The following is a 9956-nucleotide window of genomic DNA, read 5'->3' on the forward strand; positions in this document are numbered from 1 at the left end:
TATATCGCTGGGCTTAGGAGGATGCGGTGTCTGTAGGTTCATCTGAAAGCTTCTCCCAGCAGCCTGAGCAGAGCAGGGCAGAGGATCCCATCAGCTTTCACAGCAATGAACTCTTTCCAACAGCAGAGAACTGGAAGGCTTAAGCCCAGAAATGAGAGCAGAGAAGGAGCCTGCAGTCTGCCCCGCAAGCTTAGGGTAGGATCTGCCGCAGGCTGCAGGTTCCCCCCGCGCTGATCCCTTTCCCAGACTGGAAACGTCAGGGCCCTCCTCGGTTGCTGCTTGAATCCATTCTCCCTCCCTGGGCTGGGCAGAGAGCAGGACCAGCAAACAGGGCTCGCTGGGCCTGTAAAAGAACAAAAAGCTTAACTCTCTTTCCCACTGAACTCTGTCCTAAACTCAGAGGCCTGTCTCCCAAAGCTGTGGCATGGGCGCGGTTATATCCAGTTACAAATGGGCTGGCCAGGAGGAGGGGCGGTGTCTGAATGCATCCTGCACTAGCTCGCTGACACCTGACACACAGACCTTCATGGGAACAGAACAAAGGGTCTGCCACACAAATCTCTCTCATGCATATTCATCGTGGCTCCCATGCTTGTGGCTCTCGAGGACCAGGGTTGAGCCACCTGCTCTACAGGATACCATGAGCCCTATAGGCCAGGGCTTCCCAAACCTGTCCTGAGGATCCCCCACAGCCAGTCGGGTTTTCAGGATGTGCACATTTGAGTGTGCATGAGATAAATTTGCATACACTGAGACTCCATAATATGCAAATGACCCTCATGCACAGTCAATGTGGATATCCTGAAAACCCAAGGGCCTATGGGGTCCCCAGGACAGGTTTGAGAAGCCCTGATCTAAGCTTCAGCTGGAGGTGGAACAGAAGGGGAGGGGCTGGATTAGGGAGCAGAGCAGACTATAGTGATAGGGGTATACTACCATCCACCTGGTCAAGATGGTGAGACGGACAGTGAAATGCTAAGAGGAGTTAGGGAAGCTAACCAAACTGGTAGTGGGTAACAATGGGAGACTTCAATTACCCCGATATTGACTGGGTAAATGTACTGGGTCACGCTAGAGAGATAACGTTCCTGGATGGAATAAATGATAGCTTTATGGAGCAATTGGTTCAGGAACTGACGAGAGGGGGAGCAATTTTAGATCTAATTCTCAGTGGAGCACAGGACTTGGTGAGAGAGGTAACGGTGGTGGGGCCGCTTGGCAATAGTGATCATAATATGATCAAATTTGAATTAATGACTGGAAGAGGAACAGTGTGCAAATCCACGGCTCTCGTGCTAAACTTTCAAAAGGGAAACTTTGATAAAATGAGAAAAATTGTTAGAAAAAAACTGAAAGGAGCAGCTACAAAAGTAAAAAAATGTGCAAGAGGCATGGTCATTGTTAAAAAATACCATTCTAGAAGCACAGTCCAGATGTATTCCACACATTAAGAAAGGTGGAAAGAAGGCAAAACGATTACCAGCATGGTTAAAAGGGGAGGTGAAAGAAGCTATTTTAGCCAAAAGATCTTCATTCAAAAATTGGAAGAAGGATCCAACAGAAGAAAATAGGATAAAGCATAAACATTGGCAAGTTAAATGAAAGACATTGATAAGACAGGCTAAGAGAGAATTTGAAAAGAAGTTGGCCATAGAGACAAAAACTCACAGTAAAAACTTTTTAAAATATATCCGCAGCAGAAAGCCTGTGAGGGAGTCAGTTGGACCGTTAGATGATTGAGGGGTTAAAGGGGCACTTAGAGAAGATAAGGCCATCGCGGAAAGATTAAATGATTTCTTTGCTTCGGTGTTTATTGAAGAGGATGTTGGGGAGGTACCCGTAATGGAGAAGGTTTTCATGGGTAAAGATTCAGATGGACTGAATCAAATCATGGTGAACCTAGAAGATGTGGTAGACCTGATTGACAAACTGAAGAGTAGTAAATCACCTGGACCGGATGGTATACACCCCAGAGTTCTGAAGGAACTAAAAAATGAAATTTCAGACCTATTAGTAAAAATTTGTAACCTATCATTAAAAACATCCATTGTACCTGAAGACTGGAGGTTAGCTAATGTAACCCCAATATTTAAAAAGGGCTCCAGGGGCGATCCGGGAAACTACAGACTGGTTAGCCTGACTTCAGTGCCAGGAAAAATAGTGGAAAGTGTTCTAAATATCATAATCACAGAACATATAGAAAGACATGGTTTAATGGAACAAAGTCAGCATGGCTGTACCCAAGGCAAGTCTTGCCTCACAAATCTGCTTCACTTTTTTGAAGGAGTTAATAAACATGTGGATAAAGGTGAACCGGTAGATATAGTATACTTGGATTTTCAGAAGGCGTTTGACAAAGTTCCTCATGAGAGGCTTCTAGGAAAAGTAAAAAGTCATGGGATAGGTGGCGATGTCCTTTTGTGGATTGCAAATTGTCTAAAAGACAGGAAACAGAGAGTAGGATTAAATGGACAATTTTCTCAGTGGAAGGGAGTGGACAGTGGAGTGCCTCAGGGATCTGTATTGGGACCCTTACTGTTCAATATATTTATAAATGATCTGGAAAGAAATACGACAAGTGAGATAATCAAATTTGCAGATGACACAAAACTGTTCAGAGTAGTTAAATCACAAGCAGATTGTGATAAATTGCAGGAAGACCTTGTGAGACTGGAAAATTGGGCATCAAAATGGCAGATGAGATTTAATGTGGATAAGTGCAAGGTGATGCATATAGGGAAAAATAACCCATGCTATAGTTACACAATGTTAGGTTCCATATTAGTTGTTACAAGCCAAGAAAGAGATCTAGGCGTCAAAGTGGATAACACATTGAAATCGTCGGTTCAGTGTGCTGCGGCAGTCAAAAAAGCAAACAGAATGTTAGGAATTATTAGGAAGGGAATGGTGAACAAAACGGAAAATGTCATAATGCCTCTGTATCGCTCCATGGTGAGACCGCACCTTGAATACTGTGTACAATTCTGGTCACTGCATCTCAAAAAAGTTATAATTGCGATGAAGAAGGTAAAGAGAAGGGCAACCAAAATGATTTTATTTATTTATTTATTTATTTATTTATTTAACATTTTTATATACCGACCTTCATGAAAGAAAATTCATATCAGATCGGTTTACAGATAACATGAGGGGAATAACAAAGTCAACCATATAACAAGAAATGAAAGTTACATATAACAAGGGGAATGGAACAGCTCCCCTATGAGGAAAGACTAAAGAGGTTAGGACTTTTCAGCTTTGAGAAGAGACGGCTGAGGGGGGATATGATAGAGGTGTTTAAAATCATGAGAGGTCTAGAACGGGTAGATGTGAATCGGTTATTTACTCTTTCAGGTATTAGAAAGACTAAGGGGCATTCCATGAAGTTAGCAAGTAGCACATTTAAAACTAATCGGAGAAAGTTCTTTTTCACTCAATGCACAATTAAACTCTGGAATTTGTTACCAGAGGATGTGGTTAGTGCAGTTAGTGTAACTGTGTTCAAAAAAGGATTGGATAAGTTTTTGGAGGAGAAGTCCTTTACCTGCTATTAAGTTGACTTAGAAAATAGCCACTGCTATTATTAGCAACAGTAACATGAAATAGACTTAGTTTTTGGGTACTTGCCAGGTTCTTATGGCCTGGATTGGCCACTGTTGGAGACAGGATGCTGGGCTTGGTCTGACCCAGTATGACATGTTATTATGAGGTGATAAGAGAGGGGAGGAGTGTTTTGGTGCCAGGCACAGACGATTGATATTCTCTGTCTCTGGGATTAGACTTGTAAACCCTGAGGCCCCGAAAGCAAACTGAGTCCAGGGGAACAAGTCTGGCAGTTCCTGGGATGAGGGGTCCTGGTGTCCCCTCTTCCATGATAAAATGTTATGGGATTAAAGCCAGCTGAGCCCCTCCCCGTGTCGCTGAGTGTTTCTGGTTTGTGTTTCAGGTGCCGGTGACGTTTGAGGACATCGCTGTCTCTTTCTCCCAGGAGGAGTGGGGGTATTTAGATGAAGAGCAGAAGGAGCTTTACAGGGAGGTGATGAAGGAGAATTATGAGACCCTGAGCTCTCTAGGTCTAGGTAAGGATTGCATTATCTGCATTTCTAGTATACACAGAGGATGTTTTACTAATCATCACTGGGTGAATGCCACACAGTAAATGTGCACACAGCCCTGGATTTCCCCCTTCTCTTGTGTAGGGAACAGGAAGGGCGGGATTGAGGCAGACAGAGCTGGGGTGAACCCCCTGATAAGAAATTGGCAGCTTATCACTGATGCTGTAAGAATGAAGCAGCCCGGTGTATCCCCAGAGCCCTCAAGTCTCCTCCGGCATGGAGTATCTCCTCCTCTTTTCTGGGCCACTCTCCCACTCCCCACTACAGCAATAGCAATTTGGATCTCCCTCCCTGGATCTCAGATTCTGTCTGCAGGTAATGGAACCTCCTCTTCTCTCCTTCCTACCTCTCCCCTCCTCCTGATCCCAGATCCTCGTCTCTGAAATCCCTCTTACTCCATCCTCCTCTCTTCTCCTTCCTCCTCTAACCCCCATCCTAGATTTCCAAACCTCCCCCTCTTTTTCAAACTTTCTAATCCCCTGTCCTTAATCCTCTCTCCTTATTCTCACCCCATCCCTGGTCTTCTCCTACTCTTTCCCTCTCCCTCCCATCCCTGAAATCTCCTCCCTGTGCTGATAACTGAGGTCCCTTTTCCTCAACCAGTAAATGGAAAATAATTTCTACAGGCACAAGTAAGATTGGGAAACCTATTTTATTTCTCCCTATATTATAAGATTACTAGCGCTTCAGGAATCATTACGTTGCATCTGCACATGCGTGAAATAATGACATCACCCGGAGTGGGAGGAGGGGCTAAAGGCAGCAAAGGAGGGGCAAGGACACTCACAGCACAGGGACAATCACTGCAGCCACGGCGCCATCAATGGAGCAGGTAGCAAGGGAGAAAAACCAGCAGCACCAGGAGAAGAAAAGTGGTGGGGGGGTTTCCCGGATCCCCACTGAATAATCTATAAGCACTGCTGAAGAGCCCTGCCTACCAGTGCACCCATTGCTCTTTCATTTTTCCCTAATAGTGAGGAATTCCTAATTCTGGAATTCCTCAGAGGGAAATGTAGAGACAAGACCTGCCCCTTGTAACAGTTTTGCAACAACCTGTGACCTTTTGAGGCCTAGGGCTGTGAAACTGTGGAAACTTGTACTGTTCTTGTTCCACTGCAGCAACACAGGGAAGCTTGGGATCTGGCAGAAGACGTATGCATGTGCCTGTGAATCACCGTGAACCCAAAGTTTTGTTTTATCTGTGGGAACTGTGCATGAGAGCAGCAAAGGGGAACAGATGGGAGAAGTTAAGCTATTTGTAGAATGAAGGAAAATGTGTGTCCTGGCGGTCAGAAGGATGACTGCTGACTGCATGCAGAGGGCTTGAAGGTCAGACAGAGAGAAAAACCTGTATATAAGGGGTGGTTGGAGCACTGGATATTTGGAGAAGGCCTGCACTCTCTCAGCATGTACATTGCGTGTACCCTTCTCCCCAGGAAGACGACCATTCTTACAGTTATACTGGACATTTTATAAAATACTTATAACCTATTTACATATAATGAAATGAATGCTTGCTGTTATGATTCAATACTAATAAAAGATGAATTATCTGTACAATTCTAAAAAGAAAAAGTCTTCCTGGGCGATTCCTGAGACATATATTACAGAAAAGGGATCCAGGAGAGAAGCCTCCCCCTGAAGGTTTAGCCACAGCAAGCAGTCTAATCTAAAAATAAAGATAATTAGGGAACTGAAAGCCTATGGAATAAGGACAGTAAGGCTGAGGCTAAACAATTGTTCAGCTTAAAGTCAGCGGGTGCAGGAGGCCGAAAGCGGTGGTGCTCTGTACTCAGCCGGTGAGGACTGAGCTCAGGTAAGTTTAAAAAAAAATAAAATACTAAAAAATGTAGTGAACACAGAGAGATTACAGAAGTCTGCAGGACTTTCTCAGGTCTCCATGCTTGGTGCGGCATTCTGGCGTTTGTTCCCGCTCCCATTGGTGTTAGGGGAACTTGGCAGTTGAGCGGCACCGGTGGGCTAGGCCCCGCAGCAAGGCCTTTTTTCTTGCGCTCCGCATGGAAGGCCGCGGCTGCATTTTTGCCGCTTTTGCGCTGCTTTAACTGCCCTCTAGTGGAACGTTGGTGCTTCTAGTGCATCTGGCTCTGCACACGTGCTGTGCGCCCAGTTCTGGAAGCGACTTTTGGTACGCACAAGTTTGTTTCATAGAGATTAACTGCCGACCCTGATTTCCCAGACATTAAAAATGCCGAGTGTTCTTGGTGCAGATTCCATGTCTGAGCTGAAGAAGAATCCTATTTTGTCTTCCTTGCATAAGCCTCTTGTTTTTCCCCCCTTTTAATGGATGCCATTCAGGGGTAACTTGCTGGTGTGGTGGTTCTACCCCTTAACCAACGAGCCTTCATACTGTTGATGCAACTCATTATGCTCTCTGCTTTAACAGCAAGAGGAAAAGGGGACAGCAACCAACAAGGACATGAGTTTTACGGTCTGGGGAAACAAGCCTGGGGTAACTTGAATTGGCTGTTACTACCCTTAACCGATAAGCCTTATCTTGTGATGTAACGCCAACATTGCTTTCTACGTCAACGGCAAGAGATAACAGGGAATTGAACTCAGACAGCAACTTCTGTTCTCTCCCTTACGGCTGGGATCGCCGCTCCAGTGGTCCTCGGATGGTAGGAAGCTGTCCTTGCTGCTGCCCGGGGTCCTTACCAGGCAGGGAAGCCGTCCCTGCCTGTGCCTGCAGCCGTCCTGCTCCTCCTGCTTCCTCTTCGCAGCATGGAGCCGCTCCTGCAGCCTGCCTTTTCCTCCAGCTTCACGGCAGGGCTGCTCCACCTCCTGCCTTGCTTGCTGGGCCTTTCACGTGGCTGGGGACGCCGCCACAGACGTTCTGCTCTTCCTCCAGCTTCTTCCTAGGCGGGGGCGAGCACCTCTCCTCCATTCTTATGGGGCCAGCCAGGTGTGGCCCCCTGCAAGCTCCTCCCCGGCGAGTCCTCTTCAGCCGTATAAAAGGGGCCCTTTGACAGTCCAGCTTTGGCCTTCGTAGGATTAGACACTCCTGGGATCTTCCTGTCCTTTGCTCCAGGAGTCTTCGCTGTTCCACATCGCTTCTTCAAGGTCCTGTGTTCCTTGTTCTTCGTGGGAGCTCCTTGTCTTGTCCTGATGTCCATGTTCCAGTCTCAATGTCCATCTTCCGCTCCTAAAGTCCATGGTTTGTCTTGATGTCCGTCTTCCAGTTCCTGAAATCCGTGTTCCAGTCCAGATGTCTGTCTTCCATTCCTGATGTCCATGATCCAGTCCAGATGTCCTGAACCCCCTGGTTCCTCGTCGCCACCTTTCCTGGCATGCCATGTTGTGGTCCGCCACCAGCCCCATGGGTGGGCTGAGTAGGACGTCTCGTGGCACATTGCCTTCTCACTACCGCAGCACAAGCCTCCGGGAGACTTCCGCTTGAATCCTTGTCTCTGGTCTATGGAGTTCCTTGTGCCTGCTCCATCCATGCTAAAGACTCTGCCAGAATCTGTACCGTACCAGCATGGTCTGCGACCAGCCACTGGCGGCTTTGTAGGGCGCGCCCCGGTGTAGGGGCTGTACAGTTTCTGCAACATGCTCTTCTCAGTTATTCCACTAGTCTCGTCTAGAGTCTAACGTCGGTTCCAGGTTCATCCGCGACCAGCCCCGCGGGTGGCTGTGTAGGGCGCGCTGCATCAGTCTGAACCCAACTCTTGATCTTGACTCCGTGTTTTCAGAACCTCGCTCCTGACTCCATGTCTTCAGAACCTTGATCCTTGTCTTCGTCCAAGTATCCTCACTCCTGACTTCTCGTCCAAGTACCCACGTCTTCGCCCCAGTCTTCGTCCAAGTACCCACGTCTATGTGCCGGTTTGTAAACCGTTGCGATGGTATATTTATTTATTTATTTATTTATTTCACATTTTTCTATACCGAGCTTCATGGTTGAATACCATATCAGATCGGTTTACATCGAACGAGGGATAGAGAAACTTGTAACAAAAAACGGAACAGTAAATTATAATCAGAAAGAGAGCAGAAAAATTACATTGAACAAGGACTATAACTTGGAGGCTTTACAGCTTGGAAGTAAATAGAGTAAAAAGGCCCGAGCAGGGCAGTAACTTAAAACTCAAAAGTCATAATGAGCTCGGTTCGAGCAAGATAGTTAAATTGCAGAGGTATTGGATAAGAGGCATCTCACGGAGAGGCATGGTTCCATGGCTCGTGAGTAGGTTGATAGATTATTGTGTGTCTGATGGATCCGAGAAGGCTAGTCGGAACAGCCAAGTCTTAAGATTTTTTTGAAAGTTAGTAGGCATGGTTCCAACCTGAGTTCTGCGGGAAGGCTATTCCAGATGTTGGACCTGCTAAAGAAAAAGCTCGGACCCTGGTCGAGACTAGGCGAATGGCTTTGGTTGGAGGGGATTGTAACTCTCCTTTGTGGATTTCTCTAACCGGTCTGTTGGATGTATGGAGTTTGAGGGGAAATTCAAGGTCAAGATGAAAAAAGTTATGAATGGACTTGTGTATCAGGGTGAGAGATTTGTGAAGGACTCTGTGGTAGACTGGTAACCAGTGTAGGTTTCGGAGAGTGGGTGTAATATGATCTCTTCGGTTGGTACTGGTTAAGATTCTGGCTGCGTACATATATAACTTAGGCGACGGTATAGAAAAGTTTTTAAATAAATAAATAAATGAGAGGTTCCATCAGGTCCGCGGCTTCAACAAGGGCAAGTCTATGAGCAGTTCTCTGTCAGGTCGGATACTACTTTTGACGTCAGCAGGGACTGTCCCATCAGTGAGAAGCACATTAACCTGTTTGAAGTTTAGAATGGTCCCTTCTTTTTTTTTTTCAGAATTTTCCATAATTACACTACAATATGCAATTTAGAACACTGTACATATTCAAACATAATATATGTTATTATTCATGAAATGGACACAACATTTTCTTGGGTATTTTAAAACATAACGGGCACCCATCCTTAAAACCTGCTTATCATCCCAGAAACTCTTTTCTTCGATCCTGAGTAGTTTTAACAATATCAGGGTATATCCAGATTTGTGCCCCATAGAATTTGGTCAGCCTGTTCCTAAAGAATAGTTTCAAAACATTATTGCGATCTGTAACGAAGGCGAAAGAAACTAACAAAGGTTTTCTTTCGGTAATTTCAGATTCAACTGAGAGATCAAGCAATTCAGATATATTCAATGGATTCTCCTGACCTTCTTCTCCTGTAGAATTTCTTTGAGGCAGATAGTAAATTTTTGTGCATACAGAAAGATGATTCTCAGGTATTTTTAATATCTGCTTCATATAGGTTTTAAACAATTCTAAGGGTGAGATAGATCTTATTACAGGAAAATTTATAATTCTCAGATTAAGTATCCTCATTGTGTTCTCCAACTTTTCTATTTTCTTCTCAAGTATAGTGTCAGACTTTACAATTTGTTTTTGTACATTTTCCAATTGAGCAATCCTTTGCTCATGATTTTTTATCTTAGAATTAAAGTATATAATCAAAGAGTTATTTCGCATAGTCTGTTTCTGTGTTTCCAATGTAGTAGCTGTTAATATCTAGTCTAGCTTCTATTCCCTTCAAAGCAGACCACACATATCAAAGAGATTTGTTCAGGCTGTCCCAGCCGAATACTCACTGCTCCAAGTTCTGGTTGTTCACTTCCCACCTCTCCAGGGTTTCCAGGCAACTTTATCCCCGCTGGTTTTATTGTTGTTTCTTCGGCTCTCCCTTGTCCGTCCGATTCAGCCAGCCTTCTCCTCGTCGTGGGGTTCCCCCCTCTTCCTCTCCGCCTTCCAGCCCGACCAGCTCTTCTCTAAGTCAGATTATCCTGACTGTTGGC

The 9956-nt window shown here is 45.3% G+C and overlaps 1 pseudogene; it reads left to right on the top strand.

Annotated features, from left to right (window-relative positions):
- Positions 1–3994: 3994 nt before the first annotated feature.
- LOC115081584 overlaps positions 3995–9956 on the top strand; it is a 34345-nt pseudogene continuing 28383 nt past the window's right edge.

This window comes from Rhinatrema bivittatum, unplaced genomic scaffold (genome assembly GCF_901001135.1).
Source record: "Rhinatrema bivittatum unplaced genomic scaffold, aRhiBiv1.1, whole genome shotgun sequence".
Lineage (NCBI taxonomy): Eukaryota > Metazoa > Chordata > Amphibia > Gymnophiona > Rhinatrematidae > Rhinatrema > Rhinatrema bivittatum.